We start from the raw sequence: 22,956 nt of genomic DNA, 5'->3' as shown, positions 1-22,956 counted from the left end.
CAAATGAGGGTCGAAGATAGCCTAATTAATGAAGATAACGACCTAGAACTGAAACAGGCGTGAAACCATGCACTGCATCCCCAACGACGATAGAGTGGGCACTGGTGACAGTTCGCAGCCGGGTGCAGCCACCCCCACGCCACCATCAGCCACCGCGGTGTGAAAGGACTGGTAATGACCAATGTGTATCGGGAGCCGACAAGTCCGGAGCATCAGTCACCAGCAACCAACTGAGGATGGAAATGAGTCTGTTTCCCCAAACCCTATAACGTGAGTAGCATGTATACCTTAGAATTCTAAAAATTCTCCTTTACTCCTTCTTTTTTACTATATTACAAGGGTACATCACATCTTTTCTGTAGGTCTGAAGGTGGTCGTTACTGATCTAAATTAATATCCGGTTTCAAACCTGTATGATCCACAAAAGGAATATATGATTATGTAACTGTCAGAAGCTTGTTGTCTAGTCTGCCAACAAAAATGAGTCACGCAACAAGACATTTCTTTCGCTCTTCGAAAACTTCTGCAGCGGATATGAATCAACTCAGCCGCCTTTACTAGCGAAGTGCAAATCTAAATTGCATTTTATTAATATCCTGAATAGTTTTGTACATAAAATGGAATATTTGTCATTTGGGACGTGACTTTCTGTGGTGTCACCGCTAGACACCACACTTGCTAGGTGGTAACTTAAATCGGCCGCGGTCCTGTAGTACATGTCGGACCCGCGTGTCGCCACTGTGTAATCGCAACCTAGCGCCACCACATGGCAGGTCACAAGACACGGACTAGACCTCGACCCAGTTGTGCGGACGACATTGCTTGCGACCAGAAGTACGACGCCTTCCTCTCTTTTGCCGAGAGACAGATAGAATAGCCTTCAGCTTAGTCCATAGCTACTACCTAGCAAGGCGCCATTTGTATCAGTGCTTATAGCTTACTAATATTCAAGAGAGATGTATTCCAACAAGAGAATAAAGTTAAGTATTATAAAACTACGTACTTTTCTTTAGTGCATTAATAAGTCTCATGTTCCAGAACTTCAAGCCCGTCTGCGTTAGTTTAGCGTGCACCTAGCTACCTCATGGTGTCTATGCTGTATGAACTAGACACAACATTATTTGGCGCCGAGGAGTGGTGCCGCGCCCACGTTGCATAAATTGATTGTACTTTGCTCTGATTTGCTTGTGTCATGGCTTCGCCACAATCTCCAGATGTACTGTCCGAATTTTTTCGCTTGCAGAATCAGCAGACGCAGGTGTTATTGGAAGCCCTTGGACAGCTCGTCCAGGGTCAACGTGCGCTGCAAACCGATGCGGCAGCCGCCGCTTCTTCGCTACCGCTGCCTCCAAACGCTGTTGCACCTCCGTTTCGTAGTTTTGACGCAGCTCAAGAGTCGTGGACTGAATGGTCCCGACAATTTGCCTTCCATCTAGCAGCCTACAGAATTCAAGGTAATGAGCGGCATTCGTTTTTGCTTTCTTGTGTCGGTGTGTCTACCTACCGTGTGATTGTGAAATTGTTTCCCCGACGCGACGTAGCAACTCTGTCCTACGAAGAAATTTTGTCTGCTTTAGATGCCTATTTCAAAGAAACAGTAAATGTAGTTGCAAAACGGTATACGTTCTTTCGTACAAAACGTACGGCCGGTCAGACTAATAGGGAGTGGGTAGCAACTTTGCAAGGACTTACTAGGGAGTGTGCATTTGAATGTGACTGTGGACTTCCTTATTCAGACACTATGGTGCGTGATGCAATAGCACAGAACGTTTCTGATGTTCGCATAAGGGAAGAGATTTTGAAACTAGTTAATCCCTCCCTTCAACAAGTGATAGACATATTGGATAGGCAAGACACACTTGACTTTGCTCAGGCATCTTTTGAAACTTCGCCAGCAGTGTGTCCCATTAACCGGCCCGCCGGGCCCGCTGCACGGGACGCTAAGCGGCCCTCGCGCCCATCGCAGCAGCGGCAGCCTACCTTGCAACCACGTGCGCCGCGTAAGCAAGCAAATGCAGTGAAATCATGCCCGCGGTGTGCAACTAGACATTCGCGTGAAAATTGCCCGTCACGCCAAGCTATTTGCTTTTACTGTCGAAAGAAAGGACATGTTCAAAGTGTTTGCCAGAAAAAGCTTAGATCAAACAATCACAATAATTCCAGGCCTTTTGCTTCGCGCCGGAATCAAACCCAGGACAATCAGGCTCGTGGACCTTCGCCCATGGACATTCATGTAGTTCATTCCCACCCGTCCAGTGACACTTTAGCTAACAGTGACTGTGTTCGTCTCACCACAAGTGTGCGTCGACGTCGCCGGAAATCCCGTAAAGTCGCAAGTGCTTCTGTACCTGTATCAGTTCAAATTGCACGTGACAGTCGCTCTTGTCGTCAGCAGGACAATAAACTTTTTGTGGACTTAGACTTTGAAGGCAAAGTGATACCATTCCAGCTCGATACCGGAGCTGCAGTTTCATTGCTCAATCACGACACGTACAAACAACTGGGCCAACCGCCATTGCGTGCCGCACATGTTAAGTTACATAGTTACTCAGGACAGAATATTCCAGTGTTAGGACAGTGCAGCCTTCTTGCAACATACAAGGGACAGACAAAACTTGTATCATTTTAGGTTCTTCGTTCTTCTTCGGCAGTGAACTTGTTTGGCTTAGATTTGTTTCAATTGTTTAATATGTCTATAGTAAATCAGGTCCTATCAGTGAATCAGACTGTGCCTTCCGCCAGTGTTTCTAGTCTTTGTGAAGAATTTGCAGACATTTTTGCACCGGGCCTTGGTTGCGCTAAGAACTATGCAGCACATTTGGAACTGAAAGACAACGCGCAACCGAAATTTTTCAGAGCGCGCAATGTTCCCCACGCATTGCGTGATGAGGTCGCCAGAACATTACACGATTTAGAATCTCAAGGTGTAATTGAACGTGTGCAGGCTTCTCTCTGGGCCTCACCCTTAGTAATTTTGCCAAAACCTTCCGGAAAATTGAGACTTTGTGTGGACTTCAAGGCAACTGTGAATCCACAACTTGTGACTGCAACTTTTCCTTTGCCCCGCCCGGAAGATCTTTTTGACAAACTGTGCCCGGGCAAATACTTTTCCAAATTGGACCTAGCAGATGCGTACTTGCAGGTACCTGTGGACGAACAATCCCAGCGCGTCTTGGTGGTAAACACGCATCTTGGCTTGTATCGCTTCAAAAGACTGCCGTTCGGGTGTGCATCCGCCCCTGCTTTGTTTCAGCAATATTTACAAACTGTTTGTGCGTCGGTCCCTACTGCTGCGAACTATCTGGACGATATTGTGATCTCCGGAAAGACAGAAGCAGAACATTTGCAAAATCTCCGAACATTATTTCAGGTCTTGCGTCAGAATGGTCTTCGCTTGAGGACGGACAAATGTGTGTTTTTTGCTCGGGACTTACCCTACCTGGGGCATGTCATAAATGCCCAAGGTATACATCCGAGTCCAGAGCACCTCCGTGCCATACAGGACTTACCTGCTCCGCAGAATTTGAAACAGCTACAGAGTGTGCTGGGTAAAATTAATTATTATGCAAAGTTTGTGCGCAATGCTTCTTCCATTTCAGCTCCGCTTCATCGCTTACGCCGTAAAGGTGTTCCGTTCGTCTGGACGACGGAATGCGAACGCGCCTTTCGCCAGTTGAAATCGGCGTTACTTTCAAATACTTGCCTTACGCCATTCGATCCCCGAAAACCCCTTTTGTTGATGGTAGATGCATCGGATTTCGGGATCGGTGCTGTGCTTGCGCACAAGGATGGCTCGCATGATCGCCCTATTGCCTTTGCGTCCAAATTGCTCTCCTCTGCGCAAAGAAATTATTCACAGATAGAGAAAGAAGCTTTAGCTCTCGTGTTTGGTGTTACAAAGTTCCATGACTTCTTGTATGGTCGTCACTTTACAATCATCACGGACCACAAACCTTTGACATCGCTTTTTCATCCGACCAAGCCTGTACCTCCACGTACAGCGCAGAAATTCATTCGCTGGTCACTTTTTCTCTCGCAGTACCGCTACGATATCTTGTATCGGTCCACTGCTCAGCACGGAAACGCTGATGCGTTGTCCCGTTTGCCTGTTGCTGAGGATAAAGCATTCGATTCTTCCGAACTTGCTTGCATGTTCATTGATTCAGAAACCGATGACGTGGTCGCATCGTTTCCGATTGGTTTTCGTCGTGTAGCTACAGCCACAGCTGCTGACCCTGTCCTTGCTACTGTTTTGCGTTTTGTTGCTACGCAATGGCCCTTGTCAAAGTCACGGATCGAAGATCCTTTGGTTCGCCGTTTTTTTGCTCACAAGGAGAGACTTTTTGTACGACGTGGTGTTTTGTTGTTGCGTTCCGATAATGATCAGTCCCGAGTCGTGGTCCCACGTTCGTTGCAGTCCTCTGTCTTACGGCTTCTTCACCAAGGACATTGGGATATAGTTTGTACGAAACAACTTGCTCGTCAGCACTGTACTTGGTTCGGAATCGATGCTGCGATTACGAATATGTGCTCCTCTTGTGTGGCGTGTGCCGAACAACACTCCGCACCGCCGCGGAAGTTCTTTGCATGGCCGAAAGCCACTTCCCCTTGGCAACGCTTGCACATCGATTTTGCTGGTCCATTCTGGAATGCTCGATGGTTGGTTGTGGTCGATGCTTTCAGTAATTTTCCTTTTGTTGTCCGGATGTCTTCCACGACGTCTTCTGCCACAATCCAAGCCTTGTCTGCTATCTTTTGCATTGAGGGTCTTCCGCAGACTATTGTTTCCGACAATGGCCCACAATTCATGTCCGCAGAATTTCAGTCATTCTGCAAACCCAATGGTATTCAACATCTGACTTCCGCGCCGTTTTCGCCTCAGTCAAACGGTGCCGCTGAACGATTGGTCCGGACTTTCAAGTCACAGATGTTGAAATTGAAAGAGTCGCATTCTCGGGAGGACGCTTTGTTGCTCTTTTTGTCTTCGTATCGCTCTCAGCCCCGCGATGGTCGCTCGCCGGCTGAATTGCTCCATGGTCGTCCTCATCGCACCCTGATGTCTTTGCTGCATCCGCCGCATCAGGTTCCTGTGCAGCGGCAGACTCCTGCTTTTGCTCCTGGCGACGTTGTCTATTATCGCACCTATCGCGGTTCACAGCGTTGGCTCGCAGGGCGCATTCTTCGCAGCCTCGGCCGCGCGATGTATTTGGTTTTGGGGGCCTCTGGTGAGGTGCGTCGTCATCTCAATCAGCTGCGCCTCTGTCGTCGCCTGGGTTCTGCCGCTCCCCGTCTGCTTTCAGCGACGGTGCCGTCGGGTCAGCGCCCTGGGGACCCATCTACTGGCTCGCCTCATCCCCAGGTGTTACCGACGCTGCCTTCCATTTTGCCTCATGGCGTCGCGCCGCCGCTGCAGCCGCAGCAGCCGCCGCCGGCGCCGCCCGCAGTGGACGCGTCGCTGCAACCGCCTGGCGCCTCCCTGGGTCACTCGCCGCCGCTCGCTTCCCGTGACCAGCCGTCCTCCGCCATGGACCTCTTGCCCGCTCCGGACCAGATGTCGTCTTCGCCCGTCGGGTGCTCCGACCACATGGAGGTCGACCCTTCGGCCCCTCCTGTCTCATTACGTGCGCATACACCCCATGTTGACGTGCACCCTGGACTAGGTTTGCAGGCGTTTCCTAGCTCCCCTCGGACCGAATGGCCGGGTGCGGGTGGCACAGCCTCGCCTGTTGTTAGGCTCCCCACCTCATCGCATACGTCAACATGGGGTCCTCCCCACGGCGGGCGGAAGCCTTATCTCACGACCGTTCGCCGATTTGCGGGGGAGGAATGTGGTGTCACCGCTAGACACCACACTTGCTAGGTGGTAACTTAAATCGGCCGCGGTCCTGTAGTACATGTCGGACCCGCGTGTCGCCACTGTGTAATCGCAACCTAGCGCCACCACATGGCAGGTCACAAGACACGGACTAGACCTCGACCCAGTTGTACGGACGACATTGCTTGCGACCAGAAGTACGACGCCTTCCTCTCATTTGCCGAGAGACAGATAGAATAGCCTTCAGCTTAGTCCATAGCTACTACCTAGCAAGGCGCCATTTGTATCAGTGCTTATAGCTTACTAATATTCAAGAGAGATGTATTCCAACAAGAGAATAAAGTTAAGTATTATAAAACTACGTACTTTTCTTTAGTGCATTAATAAGTCTCATGTTCCAGAACTTCAAGCCCGTCTGCGTTAGTTTAGCGTGCACCTAGCTACCTCATGGTGTCTATGCTGTATGAACTAGACACAACACTTACATCACTGATATCCCGCACGTATCAATGCTCTCTGACAGATCAACTGATCGGTGATGGTTGATTATTACGCACGGCGTAATTTTGTTATTGTTATTTATCAGGTAAGCTTGATTAAACTGATTTACCTATTTGCCATGGTACAGATAAGTCTCCTAAAATTGATTGCATTTATTGTTTTTATTTTTGTATATCCGGTAGAGGGAATGTGGCTGTGGTCTTCTAACTTATGGAAACTATTCGAAAACCAATACTGAGATGGCCTGTGTGCTAATTCCTGAAAATATGTCGCTAACCAAGGCCTCACAAAATTTTAAAATACTGAATGGGGCTCCGACTACGAAAATGAAAAGTAAACACAAAAAATCTGAGACATGAGCAGTTTTTACTGCTGATTACGCGATTCAAGTAGGTGTCTGCGTTTTCCCACTAGATTTCTTTCACTTAAGTTCAATAACTAAAATGATGTTGGGCATGATGCGACACAACAGTTTGTCTTTGAATAACAATGTTTAGGATTTCCAGAGAACAGGAAAAGAATTACATCTTCATAGTGATTCAAGCCAGTGTGTGACTTTAAATACTGAAAAATAAACAGAAGAAAAAGAACAGGACACATAAAAAATATTTCATATACTTTGTGTAATCTGTGACACCTCCGTTAACTTACGAAGAACGTTTAGCATCAAATACTTCCGGAATTTTGGTGCAATTTCTAAGACTAATTCTAAAATAGCCCGTCCCTCACTATACAGCAAAGTTATCTGTCTAGACTGTTTACGCAGTGTCGTATAAAAACCGCAGCAGAACGCAACAGCAACTTTCATTGGCAGCAACCTCTTGACTTTCGAAAGAAAGGAAATACTGCTTCATACATCCATTATGAGACACAGCTCTAGCCACTGCTCATTAAAAATTTTGACTATTTTGTGTAGGGGTGGAATAACGTAAGATTTATAATTAGGTACTAACAAGCCAACTTGAAAAGTTTTCTCTTTCCTTCGATTTTCTCGAGTATCTTCATTAGAAATTGTCCCTCCTTTTGTCTGCAGGTTGTAAGCCACTTTTTATTAAAATTACTGTTAATGCGTTCTGAGTAATGTGGAATGCTCAGGACCGCACAAAACATCACGGAGTTGTAACTCAGGGCTTTTAACATATTGAGCGAGGTTTCGTATTGGATTGGCGGTCGAGAGTAGCCGTGCTCGAAGTGATTTAAGTTTTCTGTAATTTCTCTAAATTACTTGATGCTAATATAGGTGTGGTTCACCATCTAAACGACAATCAAAATACTCAGTCGTTATTGCTCATTTTCTTATGAAATACTACATACACACCTACCTCTAGTGGCAGATGTTGCGAGACAAGCTTTGTGCATAACGGTGTGATTTACTCTTAAGATTCCAAGAGTATTAGTTCCTAGAAGAATCAGTCAGTACACTGTATCCTGGTACATACATCGCGTGGAAGGACCACAAGGGTAAAACCAAAGAGCTACAAGCTACCTCTGAGGCTTACTAACATTCATTTTTTCCTCACACCCTTCTCAACTGGACCAACAAGAGAGAGAAACGTCAGTGGCTTACAAAGCACACTCAGTCACAAACCATAAGTACGTTCCAGAGTACAGGTATACAAAAGCCAAACGACGTACAGGAATACATACTTACTGGTTCAGAGAACCCTGTCGACATTGCGTAAAATCCTGGACTAGCGCGTTCCCGTCACATCTCTCTCTCTCTCTCTCTCTCTCTCTCTCTCTCTCTCTCTCTCTCCCACTCTACACAAAATAGATATCAGTCTCTGACGGAGTATATATTTCTTGATGAAGTAAGGGAACCTGAAGTGTTGGGAAGAAAATGGTGCAACATTCAGTACGATACGTCCATGTTATACTTACAACTGAAGTACTATAGGTGGGCTTTATGTATAGAGCTTGCAGATCACTCAATTTTGAAAGATCTTCAACACAGTGCTCATTCATCGCATAATTATTTTCTTTTGCCGTTAGATAACAGCCTCACAGAAGCCCCATCAATATACGAGGGGCGTTAAGTAGGTAATGCAACATATTGTTTTTCTTGGCCATTTGAGATCGAAAAAATGCGGAATTTATTGTGTGGGCATTGTCGAGGATTCCTGCTTCAGCTCCTATAGTTTCATGAAGTTCCTATTGGTGGCGGCACAGACTCCAAAATGGCGTCTATAGCGGACGTGCTTTCAAAACAGAGAGCTCTCATTGAGATTCTTTTGGCGTAAGGCCAGAGCGTCCCACATATTCATAGGTGCTTGCAGAATGTCTACGGAACGCTGGCAGGGAATAAAGGCAAGCGAGTCTTTGGGCGAGGCGTCTGTCAACATAGCAAACAACGTGGCGAAACCCTGTCCGATTTCCAGCTGTGTCTGCTGGAATATTGGAATATACGGACACTCTCATTCGAGATGATCGAAGGTTCTCAGTCACATACCCCGCCGCTCAACTCATCTCTGTCGGTAGTGCTAACACACTCGTTCACCAGCTGAGGTACTCAAAGGTGCTTGTCCACTGAGTCACTCGTCGCTTAATAGAATATCATAAAACCAACGAAGGACTATCTGTGGAGAGTTGCTTGTGCGTTAAGAGGTAGATTCTCACAACTTTTGTCGAGCATCATCATAGGCGATCGAAACAAAGCGGCACTCATACTCATACTTAAAAATAGTTCAAAGCCGCAACCTCTGCGAGTAAAGTCATAGAGACGGTCTCCTGGGACTCTGAAGGTGTCATTCTGTTCGATGTTCTCAGTAATTGTGCAACGATCGACTCGGAAGTGTATTGTGCTACCTATCATAAAATTAAAAAAAACCGCTTCAGTGTGTTTGTCGCCTGAATGATGCAAACGAACTCCTTCTCCGTGACAACGCAAAGCCTCAAACAAGACAGTATATTCAAGAGTGAGCCGTGTGTGGCACGTGTTAGTGCCATCTCTTATTTAACATCCTGTTTTTGCCGTACTGGCATCACGTTATGTCAGTTTCCATTACTTGTCACTGAGTTGCTGCTTTGCATGGCCTTGAGCGGCAGCAGCTGCGATTATAGATATAAGCCGTGCCGTATTACCTTTGCTGGACTGCTGTTACTTCCCGGTCGTCGGCCGGCCATAGTGGCCGAGCGGTTCTAGGCGCTTCAGTCTGGAGCCGCGCGACCGCTACGGTCGCAGGTTCGAATCCTGCCTCGGGCATGGATGTGTCTGATGTCCTTAGGTTAGTTAGGTTTAAGTAGTTCTAAGTCTAGGGGACTGATGACCTCAGAAGTCCCATAGTACTCAGAGCCATTTGAACCATTTTTGAACCCGGTCGTCGTGTGTCATCCAGTTTGCGCTGTATACTCCAAAACAACATTTCAATCGGGGGCGTCCGCGTCCCGTGGGCCCAAGCTACCCTGTATCTCGGGGTCCACCGCCACACAGAATACGTCACCCTTTAACCCTGCTGTTCTGTTCACTTTTACTTGACATATATACTGTTCGGGTCAATATGACCCGACATATCAAAATGCTTTAGAAACATAAATTTTGGTACAGTTTTAGCTATCGACATTGTTGTTCTATTCCAGTACCTTGTTAGTAATAATAATAATAATAATAATAATAATAATAATGGTAATAATAATAATAATAACAATGCATACAACTTTATTGAGGGATATTTTTCATTTAAATATGCACATAAATTTGAAACAACAGACAGTTTCCATTACAGGCATTCAACTTAGAAAGCACTACAGTTTTTCCATACTTCTATTCTTATTGTTGACAGTTTAGACGTAAGTATTGACATTTTCTAACAACAGACAGTTGTCATTACAGATATTCATCTTAGAGCACACTACAGTACAGAACACACTACAGTTTTTTTATTACATTCCAACATAGAAAGCACTACAACTTTAGAATCCTCTCTTCTTACTGATTGTAGTTTAGGCACAAGTATTCACATAAATTTGAAACAACAGAATTTTCAATACAATCATCTTATAAAATACTACAGTTCTTTTCTTACTGCTTGCACTGTGGACACAAGTAGGTTACATGTTTCTTGCAAATATGTTTACTACATTTTCCACACACCATGTTTGTTTTATTGTCATTACTTGATGGACAGAACTTACAGCGTGCACGTTTTGTAGATTTTCTTGTTGTTACCGATTCTGACACACCACCCACATCATTCGGGTTTTGGATGCTTGTGACCATTCTCAAAGAATCTTCTGTTCTTGGGAAATGCGTTCTTGATGCAATATGTTCTTTTATCAGTGACTTTCCAAGTTCCTCCAAGAATATTCTCCTTCTAGTCAATTTGCTTGCATTCCAATTAGGGTCAACCGAAATCCACAAAACGTATGCATTATAAGCAGAAACATCAAGAATATTGTAGAAAACTATCATTGGCCACCTATTACTTTTTCGTTTGCATGTATATGTACCTAATAACTGATCAAGCGTGTCTACAGCACCTTTGGTTGAATTATAGTCCAAAATCATTTTTGGCTTCTTATCAGCCCTGTCACTGATTTCCGCATCATGGTGGAGAGTGCTCATAAGTACAACATTCTTGTGTCTCTTAGGAATATAATTAACCACAGTAGTGTCATTTGTGAAGTAAAATGAAGAGCTGTGTACCTCCTTGTTGGTCATTTTGTGTGGAAGCTCCGGCTTATTTTTCCGTATAGTTCCCAACATAGTCAATTTCCTTTTCAGAAGCAGCTGCCCCAAATTGTACGACGTAAAAAAGTTGTCACACGTGATATTCTGACCACGTAACTCAGAAGTGAGATCAGATACCACCCTCATTCCCTGATTTCTTTCTGGTGCCGCTCCACTCACCTTTCCTGTATAAATTTGGGCTTTCAGTACGTATGAAGTTTTGCTGTCACACATGGTCCATATTTTGATCCCATATTTTGCCGGTTTACTTGGGATATACTGCTTGAATGGACAGCGACCTCTAAATGCTACTAACTGCTCGTCAACAGTAACATTTTCTCCTGGATTATACAGTTTAGGAAGGACCTCTACCCACTTCTCCCAAATACTACGAATTGCGGCAAGTTTGTCAGTACGTCGTCTTTCCTCTCTAGTAGATTTCTTGTCAAATCGCAGGACACGTGATATCTTACAGAATGTTTCATGAGACATGGTTGCTCGAAATATGTTTCGCCCAGTATCTTTATCCCACAAACTTTTTGTAGACTCCCCATGAGATCGATATACACCCGCTAGGAGTAAGAGTCCTAAGTATGCATGGAAAACAGAACCATCAATATCTGTCCACTGTTCACCATAAACTCGCTGCCCTTCAATATTTGTCATCTCTATTATTTCATTTTGAAGCGCTGTGTGAAATACTGCTTCAAATGAACATTTTACATCAGATATTCTGCTGACTGCATACCTGGTAACTCCTGGGGTACTCTTGATGATGTTCGAAGCTGGTAGGCGACCATGTTGTGCTGGTGGATGCAACTGCCATTCTATATTCCCATTTTTAGAAAGAAAAGTCTCTACACTATTTTGTATGGGCTGTGGACTGTCGTAACTGTCATCGGAACACTCGCTTTCAGATGCATTGCTGATGTGATCTTCAAACTCAGAAAGTGATCCTTCATCTGGTGAGGCATTTACTATTTCTTCCAACTCACGATCATTCAATGGTCTCATCGCCATGGTGTCACAAGTCAAACTGGGCAGAAACAAAGCATTCCAATTATTGAGAACTGCCAATTATTATTTCCTGGGGAAAGCAACAAACAAGCCCATTGTTGTGAACGCATGGAGCTTTAGGTGATTGTTGAGAGTAAGTTGGAATGATGCAGTCACTATTCCCACACAACACAACAAAAATAATTTTCGCCATTTCCAGATTTTAGAAATAAATACGAGTTACACTAAACATATTTGTGTCGGGTCATTATGACCCGAACATTACATATGCAACTATTACAGTTGAAGCCCAAACTTCTTAAACTTTTTTAAAACCTTTTAAAACACATGCTGCTCATCCATTTTCAGACAAAGTCACAAAGTTTCATAAATATATATTGGTATTTACATAATGTAAAATAACGTTCATATTCGTTTCGGGTCATATAGACCCGAACAGAACAGCAGGGTTAAGGGTTAAAGCTGCCAAAGACCTTGTACCCGTCCTTCTCCAGCCGAGAGCTGTATTAAGATACCAAGCTCCGGCTGTATCCTCACTAATATATGGTTCCTCTACGTGGGCCACGATTAGTAAGTCCCGGATGCTGACGCTCCAGCGCCTACGGAATAAAGTTCTCAGGTGGAATCTTCACGCCCCTCCGTTGACCAGGATTGCCACTCTGCATGAGGAGACAAATAGAGCCCTTCTCAAGACGACCATTCACCATAAGGCTCGCCAACTATACGGTAAAGTGGGCGCCCTCCGTGACACGGTCTCTGGACTACAAACCATCGGCACCGGAGTTCCACGGCGCTGGCACCGACACCCAGTTCCGCTCACCATTCTGGAGGACTCGGATTCGGGCTATGACTGACGATAGGCCACTTGAGTGCGGACCACCTTGGTTGGTCGTCAGTCGGTCGTCTTATCGGACGGCGTGTATGTTGGCCGGCCATCGCTTATGGGTTGCCTGCGTGTGCCGACTCGTGATTCGTCCTTGTTATTACATATTTGCTCAGACGTTAGTGTTGCCTATCCGTCGTGCAAGTGTCCGTGAAACTGTGTGTAGCTTGTGATGTCGACGGTGTACATCGAGAAAGTTCAACGAACAACACTACTTTTTGTATTACCGGGAAATAGGGAAGACAGTGTCACGGACGTGATACAGGATTTGGGATGGACACTATAAAAACAAAGGCGTTTTTAGTTGCGACGGAATCTTCCAAAGAAATTTTGGTCAACAACTTTCTCCTCCGAATGCGAAAATATTTTGTTGACGCCGACCTACATGGGGAGAAACGATCATCATAGGTGAAGTGAGAGCTCGCCCGGAAATATATAAGTGTTGGTTTTTTCCGCGCGCCTTTAGAGAGTGAAGTAATAGAGAATTATAGTGAAGGTGGTTCGATGAGCCCTCTGTGAAGGTGCTTCGATGAACGCTCTGCCAGGCACTTAACTGTGATTTGCAGAGTATCCATGTAGATGTTGATGTGGATGTGGATGTAAATTAAACTGACATGTTTCTCATCGACAATCCCCAGTTGTTTTTTTTTTTTTACAGTACGATTCGTTTTGCTTGCAGTCGCCCAAAGAACGTATACAGAGCACTCCGCTGTTGCCCTCTGGATACCTTTCCTGATACAGACGTTGTGCCGGTTGCAAAAAGGAATCGGTAGGGGCAGTTGTATCACCCTGCGGACACTTTGTGGTCTCTTTGAAGCGCTGTGGGTGGTACAGACCTACATCCAAACAGCCGTATACGACTCTCCACCGCTGACAAAAAATATGGCAGTGAAATGATCGCACTGTGCCAGTCGATCATATGGAATCAGGGGATTGACATATGTCGACATGAGGACTAACAGAATGGAGAAAGAAGCTATCGTGTTTGGACGTGACAATCCCCATAGCATGAATGAAGCTTTCCAGTCTGTGTGCACTTAAACCAAAAGTGTCTACAAAGGATCATGTACCATTCGCCATCATAAAGGGTCTAACTCATCTCCCTTTACATACTTTTAGGTTCCTTACGTCAAAATCGGAAAAAATATCTAGCAGTAAAGCCGGTGTGCCTCCAAATTTCTGTCGGTACCATCCAGAACTTAATTGAGTCTCTTCCTGCACGTATCACTGCGATGTGCGCTGCAAAAGGTCGTTATTCACTCTATTGATACCAAAAAAGAAACAAATGTTTGGAAAACATTGCCTCTAAACAGCACACCTTAAGAACTACACGCACTTCTTCAATACAAGAGAAGAGTTTCACAGCTGTGAATGTGAGCAAATGCTCGTAACTAAAGTATGCGTTTTAGAGCCCACTTTACTGGACCGTCTATTCCTTGTTTTGGTACTCCTTTATTAGGAGTAGTATAGTTTTAGGTTGCTTAGTACCTCCAAGCACATGCGGCAAGAGCAAGCCATTAATGGTTATATTCTCACGGGCATTACGTATCACGTTACGTCGAGTGGCCGCAAAAATGGGTAGTCTATAGTGACAGATGTAGCCTACTTAGTGATGTACTAACGAACGTGGAGAAAACGTCATGCAGTAAAATATGAACGTGTTTTTTTGCGGAAAGACTGCTACATGCAGAGAGAAAACGACTACCACTCTAAAATGGCCATGTGTTAAGGTACCAACTATCACAGTATCTGCACTTATACCCCTAACACGCTGTATGGAAAGCAATGAGCTTGCAGTAAAAGAGACGTGTTTCACAGTGTCGATGATGAACAAGTGTTCGTAGCTCTTAAAGCAAGCATTTTAGAGACCAATTTTGCTAGACATTTTTTCTGTTGTTTTGGTTTCAATAGCCTGAATAAAAACTTTTGCAGCGTGGATCCTTGTTTAGGTGTAAGGAGACTGTCCTCGAAGTCTAAAGGTTATTTTCCTATACTCTGAAGAACACTGAGTTTTGATTGCGGTCGTAAAAACGTTGCAAAACTAACTGGAGGCGAGTGTCGTGACATATTAGTGATAGCTCGTATCAAATCCGACAGGAACTGATACATTCAGTGAATTCAGGTACATTTCAACCAGTTTGTTGTGACAAAAATCAATCAACACACATCTGCGCTGATTGTATTTAGTCATATTGCCGACAAGTCTGTAACTGAACGTAATGCACTTCCCGACAAAATGAACGGAATCCAATACAAAACATTCCTGCAAATGGTCCTCCCACAGTTCTTGGTCCTGCTGCGAGTTGGTCAGCTTATGTAGTTCAAACTACGGGGCGATGGCATAATTTGTACTTGATTTTAGGAAATATGTCGATAGACAGCTTCGAAAACTATGAATTGGTCGTTGTGGTTCAGCTCGAAGGAAAACTGTTTCACCAGATATGACACCAATGCACATCTACTGGGAGCCTGTAAAGAGCCTAGTTCACGAGATTCCGGTCGACACTCACTTGAAGCTAGTTTCCAGGATTATCACAGCCTTGAAAGCACTACACTCCTGAGAATCTAGAGAGTGCAAGAGACTTGGCGATGAGTCATTGTACATTCTGCCGTAATCGTGATGTGTTCAGCAGTGCCAGTAAGTGAACAATTCTGCCTTTGTGACGTACTGTACTGTACACAGACTCAGCAGATTGAACACACTGTGGTATTTGTATAATTTTTCAGTCTTAGGGTTGTTCCGGAACACTGTGTTTTATGTTGTAAGTTCTGGAGTTTGAATATTATATGTTTTTCACTGTTTGGAAATCGTTTCTACAAAAAGTAACATAAAATTCGTAAAAACTGAATAACTCATAATTATAGGGAATGAGCAAACTGAAAGAGACCCGGAGAATATTTATGAGGCTGAAGCGGAATTGATTCTTGTTCATGAGAAAGAGGACTACCCATCACAGAAAATGCTGATAACCGTGATTTCGAAGCATCAATCGGTTGTTGAGTGAAGTGGAATTTTCCATCTCTTGAGGCCTGAGCCTTTCAATGAATTTGAACTCACAGAACATGTACATTATGTATCACTAAATCCCCATCAGTACTTTGGAGTGTAATTAAATAACATCAAGACTGGTGAATGGTATGCAGCATCGTCACATGGTGTTTTCACAAGACTTTTAATGTTAATCGGTATCTCCAGAAGTTGTAAATTGAATATGGGGATCATCTTACGGAAAATGAACGGGAATATGAGTATTTTCAAAAACGTAAAGCAACAGCTCTCACCGCTTCGACAACCTTGGCAGGAGTACATTTGATATTCGTAGAGGAGAGGAGAATCAGCAGATCCAGAGCCATCTCCCCGCCACCTCGAAACCCTGATTCTTCTTCCTGTGATTTCTTCTGTGCTGCAAAGTGGTCAGGTGAACTCAGCTAATCGTTGAACACTGAAAAAGCCACAGTAGAACACTGAACATGCTGTTGCTAGTCTCCTTCAGGAGAGAGCTGCCACGTATGTCTCACAGTTTGATAAACCTAGCACAATGCTGCAGAGAGGTAAATGGTGGCCGTTTCCAGCATCTCCTAGGATGTTCGTTATTAGGGATGAATCCCGCGCCAGACTGCGAGAAATCAATACTCGAACATGATTGCAGATGCTAGCCAAGCCTGCAGATCGTACTGTTTTGTTTGCCAAAGAAACGGCACCAGTGCAGTGTTCTCAACAGATTGCAAGTGTCAGTTTTGGTCAGAACATTGTTCTGTGCAGTTGCGAGTGCATCTACATTTACACTCCGCAAGCCAACCAACGGTGTGCAGCGGAGGTCACTTTACATGCCACTGTCATTACCTCCCTTCCCTGTTCCAGTCGCGTATGGTTCGCGGGAAGAATTTTACATTCGTGATCTCCTCGGGAGGTATAAGTAGGGGGAATCTATATATTCGATACCTCATCCAGAAACGCACCCTCTCGAAGCCTGGGCAGCAAGCTACACCGCAATGCAGAGCGCCTCTCTTGCAGAGTCGGCCACTTGAGTTTGCTAAACATCTCCGTAACGCTATCGGGCTCACCAAATAACCCTGTGACGAAACGCGCCGCTCTTGTTTGGATCTTCTCTATCTCCTCTGTCAACCCGACCTGGTACAGATCCCACACTGATGAGCAATACTCAAGTAGAGGTCGAACGAGTGTTTCGTAAGCCACCTCCTTTGTTGATGGACTACATTTTCTAAGGACTCTCCCAATGAATTTCAACAAGGCACCCGCCTTACCAACAATTAATTTTATATGATCATTCCACTGCAAATCGTTCCGTACGCATGCTCCCAGATATTTTACAGAAGTAACTGATACCAGTGTTTGTTCCGCCATCATTTAATCATACAATAAAGGATCCTTCTTTCGATGTAATCGCAATACATTACATTTGTCTATGTTAAGGGTCAGTTGCCACTCCCTGCACCAAGTGCCCATCCGCTGCAGATCTTCCTGCATTTCGCTGCAATTTTCTAATGCTGCAACTTTTCTGTATACTACAGCATCATCCGCGAAAAGCCACATAGAACTTCCGACACTTTCTACTAGGTCATTTATATATATTGTGAAAAGCAAATGGTCCCATAACACTCCCCTGTGGCATGCGAGAGGTTACTTTACCGTCTGTAGACGTCTCTCCATTGAGAACAACATGCTGTGTTCTGTTTGTTAAAAGCTCTTCAATCCAGCCACACAGCTGGTCTGATATTCTGTAGGCTCTTACTTTATCAGGCGACAGTGCGGAACTGTATCGAACGCTTTCCGGAAGTCAAGGAAAATGCCATCTACCTGGGAGCCTGTATCTAATATTTTCTGAGTGGGTCTCACACGATCGCTGTTTCCGGAATCCATGTTGATTCCTACAGAGTAGATTCTGGGTTTCCAGAAATGACATGATACGCGAGCAAAAATCATGTTAAAGTGAACACGAAGAAAGCAAATTGTTGGTGCTCGTATGGTGGATGCATCCGTAATCAATGGAGCGGACCTGTTTGTTGTTTCAAGCGGAACCGTATCTAATACTTATACCGCATACAGGGCCAGCGGAAAAATATAATTTGCTATGTTAAAAGGCAGACGGAAGTGTGTTGAATGATTGCGACAGACGGTCGCTGCAGAGGGTCGTGACGAAAAAGTAAGGGAACCACAGCTGCAAAAGATACTGCAGAGCTGAATCTTGCACTCACAAACCCTGTTAGCACCAAAACAGCATAAAGGGAGATCCACAAGCAGAGAATTGCAGACCGAGTTGGAATTCCAAAACCACTAATTACTGACATTGCAACAGAAAAAAAACCTGGATAATGGAGCAATGAAAGAAAATCATTTAGTGGGATGAGTCTTGTTTCCAACTTCTGGTCGAATTTAAGTCCCAAAAGTGAAATATGGCGGGGGGTTCGCTGATGATTTGGGCAGCCCTGTCGTAGTATTCCGAAACTCCATCCTTACTCTTCAAGGTCGTTGAGCCGTGGTAAAATTTGCTGTTTTGAAGAGCGCGCCGCAGCCCGTAGTATAAAGTAGTCGCCTTCCGTTTCTGCCGGAGGCGCCGCTGTGGCAGTCGCTGCTTTGGTGTCTCCCTCTGGTGGGAAAGGGGAAAAGTTGTCTGTTCACGTGCATTTAAGGGGCGCTATGAGCTCGGGAGTGACTCTGAGTCGGTGCAGTCTGGGCGAGTCTGGTCAGTTGGTCAGCCAGGTCAGTGTGGTTCAGACAGTGACGTGACTGTCTGTCTGTCGTCCGGAGTGCTAGTGTTAGGCCACCAGTCTGTTTGAGTTTGTTCAGGCAATGGTCTTTGGCGGTTGAATGGATCGGTTGGTCGGTCGCGCACTGGGACACAAGATGACTTGTCCGTTTTGCGCGTCAGCGCATGTGAGGTCGCCACGTCAGTCCAGTGGGCCGCGCCGTATAGCGAGGGGTAGTGGCTTCGCGGCAGACACGACAGCAACAGGAGCCAACCTACGACATCGGTTTGGCCGGTGCGAGCTGTGACGCCGTGAGACGGGAGATCGCCGCGCCTTCCTGCATCAGTTGAAGCGGCTGGCAGCGGACGGTTCGGGAGAGCGTTTTGGGGGTGCTGCGCCAGGTCTTCGCCAGACATCGCAGTTTATTAGAAGTTAAGTGATTCGTGATATGTTTCATTTGCTTGTTACATTCTACTTGTTTTCTTGGGCAGTCTCCCGTTCCCAACTTGCTCATCTGTCTCCCGTCCGCATTTGTTACGCAGATAGTGATTGTCTTTCTATCGGTTCAAAAATGGTTCAAATGGCTCTGAGCACTATGGGATCATCAGTCCCCTAGAAATTAGAACTACTTAAACCTAAGTAACCTAAGGACATCACACACATCCATGCCCGAGGCAGGATTCGAACCTGCGACCGTATGGGTCGCGCGGTTCCAGACTGAAGCGCCTAGAACCGCTCGGCCACGCCAGCCGACTGTCTGTCGGTCTGCCGTACGTTAATAACTGCCTCTGTCATGTTTGTCGGATTCGGTGTTAACGAATTTATGGCTTAAGGTGTAAAGGCCGAATCCTGAAATATGTTTTATCTTCCCTATCATCTTGAGAGGCGGTATATGTGTAATGTAGAGCATGTTTGTAAATTTTACCTAAGACTGCATTTCATGGGTTTTTATTTAATGGTCATTCTAGTATATAAAGTTGCCACCCTTCTTTTAAAAACAAGTAGCACTTTCGGTGGCAAATAATTTTTAATGTGAGTATTTTGTACCATTTCCATCCCTCTACGGGGTACATAGTTTATGTGTTTGTGTTAGTTGTTAAAATTTTTGGTTTAAAGTAATATGGTGTGTTGCAGATTTGCTCCAGTGTGGTCTTTCAGAGGTTGTTGTGAGCGGTCGTGACTACGGCCGTGTTAAAAGGGAGCGGCAAAGTTCTCAGCCCGAAAGCTCATACTATCAAAAAAAAAAAGTTTTTTCTGCCTCTGAATAAATTGTAGCTTGATATTTACAGGGTGTTTTCTGATTCTAATTTTAAATCTGTTTAAAAAAAGGGCTTTTAGGAATAAAATTTCCATTTACTGAAAAAAAATTTAATTTCTTTCATCAGTTACCCATTGGCAACTACTTCCACGCTCACATAGTGTGATTAAATGTGTTAATGTTCTTGATGAATCACTAGTAAATAAATTCTTAAGAAAAGGTTTTTGAAAGTAAATTCACAGTTCAGTCGACTTACTGCCAAGGATTATGTGACCCATTTGGCTAATGAAATCCCGTGGTACTATTTTCTTACCCACCGGTAACGCTATGTCCTAAGCCGACTGGTCCCCGGTTCATACAACTCGCATCGTCCACGAATAGTTTTGTGAGCCAAGGATAAATTGTCCCGGTAACAGTCACTGTATCTCAGTATTATTGAGCGAGTGTGGTCGAATCTGTAGAGAAGAGTGCGTGATCGCTATCCACTTCCATTACCGTTACCTTAATTTCCCACTATTTTGTAGGAAGAATAGTATAAGATTCCCTTGAATTTCGTACATGACCTGCATTTATCGATTCCGAAATGACTGGAAGTGGTTTTGAATGCCAACGGTTTTCTTGTACCGTATTACACTCGGTAGAGTATTGCATTTGTGGTGTTTCCATATTGTTCACTACTCCATCCTTTTTCCAAACCAGTTTCATTTCGCCCACTCTGAATTGCTACTATGTAACGAGCCCCAGGAGACCACTGGTTGCTAGAGTTAGGCTTTACACGGTATCTCTATGAAAACTATGAATTTAAAAGTCAAACTCCGTGATCATTGTGGACGTAAGTTCAACGATAGATGCAGTAGAATACTTTATAACAATCGATTATTATGAAAGTTAATAAACACTGTTCACACTGAAGATCACTTTAAGTGTACTGTACAGTCGTGCTCAAAAGAATCCGAACGGCCTGAATTGCATTTCGCCTGACTCGCATGCAACCCGCATAACACAGCTGTCTAGCAGGCCCTCTTATCGCTCCTTGGTACAGTCGTTTTACTATTGAAAATGGTTCCAACAAGTCACCACTAGAAAACTCTGCTCTGTACCGCAATAACTCAAGCTGTAAAGTAATACCACGATACTACAAATGTCAGGGAACACCTTATCACAGATAATACTCTGCTTAAGACTTGTAAGCTCACATTTGTTGTAATAAATGATATACCTTAATTGTTACCACTCTCATTATTACGTCAGATAGGTAATGCACGTAGTACGTTCCTCGTATTCATGATTTCCTCTTCAAAATAACATACTGTACTTGTTATTTAACACAAAATGACATTAAAAATTTACATTATTCACGAGCAGCTAGTTGAGTATATGTATGCACTTGAAATGACACGACGAACCGCCTCCTTCTGCGTATGGATGCAAACCCAAGTCATGAAGACTATGATTTCGTGACTGACGGAAACTAACAGTCATTCCTGACTAGACACACAGAGAGTGATAAACCTCGATTTTAGACACTATCAGGTAGCAAAGATCAACTTTAAATTACATAACGTAAACATTTTTAACGGACGCGAATTCCTACCCAGCATCTACTGTCCCTGTTAACGAACTACGAGAGATGTTAAACATTGCTTCTTCACAAGTAACTTACTTGAAATGCCGTGAGGTAAAGCTTTGTGTTGGAGAGGGATTCGAATCCAGAACCTAATCGGATGGTTATCGAAACACAATCAACTGTGACATATAGAATTGTCTCTGAAGTAGCTAGATGTTTTAACTGAAATGACGAGACGAAACATTACATTTTTCCTTCGCAGGACTCCAACCCGGCACCTATCGCTGTTATATTCTAGAGAAAACGTACGTTAAATATGGGTTTGTTACATCAGCAGGGACATGTGAGAATTATTCAACTAGAAATAATATGACGAAGAGTTCAGTGCTGCATGGGAATCGAACTCTACACATATCGTTGTTGACTACACACAAAGCTACGTCACCTACCGAACTTTTCTCCACCAGCAACTCGGATAAACCTCCTGGAACTTACAGTGATCTCTCAAATACACTCCTGGAAATGGAAAAAAGAACACATTGACACCGGTGTGTCAGACCCACCATACTTGCTCCGGACACTGCGAGAGGGCTGTACAAGCAATGATCACACGCACGGAACAGCGGACACACCAGGACCCGCGGTGTTGGCCGTCGAATGGCGCTAGCTGCGCAGCATTTGTGCACCGCCACGGTCAGTTTCAGCCAGTTTGCCGTGGCATACGGAGCTTCCTTCGCAGTCTTTAACACTGGTAGCGTGCCGCGACAGCGTGGACGTGAACCGTATGTGCAGTTGACGGACTTTGAGCGAGGGCGTATAGTGGGCATGCGGGAGGCCGGGTGGACGTACCGCCGAATTGCTCAACACGTGGGGCGTGAGGTCTCCACAGTACATCGATGTTGTCGCCAGTGGTCGGCGGAAGGTGCACGTGCCCGTCGACCTGCGACCGGACCGCAGCGACGCACGGATGCACGCCAAGACCGTAGGATCCTACGCAGTGCCGTAGGGGACCGCACCGCCACTTCCCAGCAAATTAGGGACACTGTTGCTCCTGGGGTATCGGCGAGGACCATTCGCAACAGTCTCCATGAAGCTGGGCTACGGTCCCGCACACCGTTAGGCCGTCTTCCGCTCACGCCCCATCATCGTGCAGCCCGCCTCCAGTGGTGTCGCGACAGGCGTGAATGGAGGGACGAATGGAGACGTGTCGTCTTCAGCGATGAGAGTCGCTTCTGCCTTGGTGCCAATGATGGTCGTATGCGTGTTTGGCGCCGTGCAGGTGAGCGCCACAATCAGGACTGCATACTACTGAGGCACACAGGGCCAACACCCGGCTTCATGGTGTGGGGAGCGATCTCCTACACTGGCCGTACACCACTGGTGATCGTCGAGGGGACACTGAATAGTGCACGGTACATCCAAACCGTCATCGAACCCATCGTTCTACCATTCCTAGACCGGCAAGGGAACTTGCTGTTCCAACAGGACAATGCACGTCCGCATGTATCCCGTGCCACCCAACGTGCTCTAGAAGGTGTAA

This window comes from Schistocerca nitens, chromosome 8 (assembly GCF_023898315.1).
Source record: "Schistocerca nitens isolate TAMUIC-IGC-003100 chromosome 8, iqSchNite1.1, whole genome shotgun sequence".
Taxonomy (NCBI): domain Eukaryota; kingdom Metazoa; phylum Arthropoda; class Insecta; order Orthoptera; family Acrididae; genus Schistocerca; species Schistocerca nitens.
Note: the sequence above shows the minus strand (reverse complement) of the source record.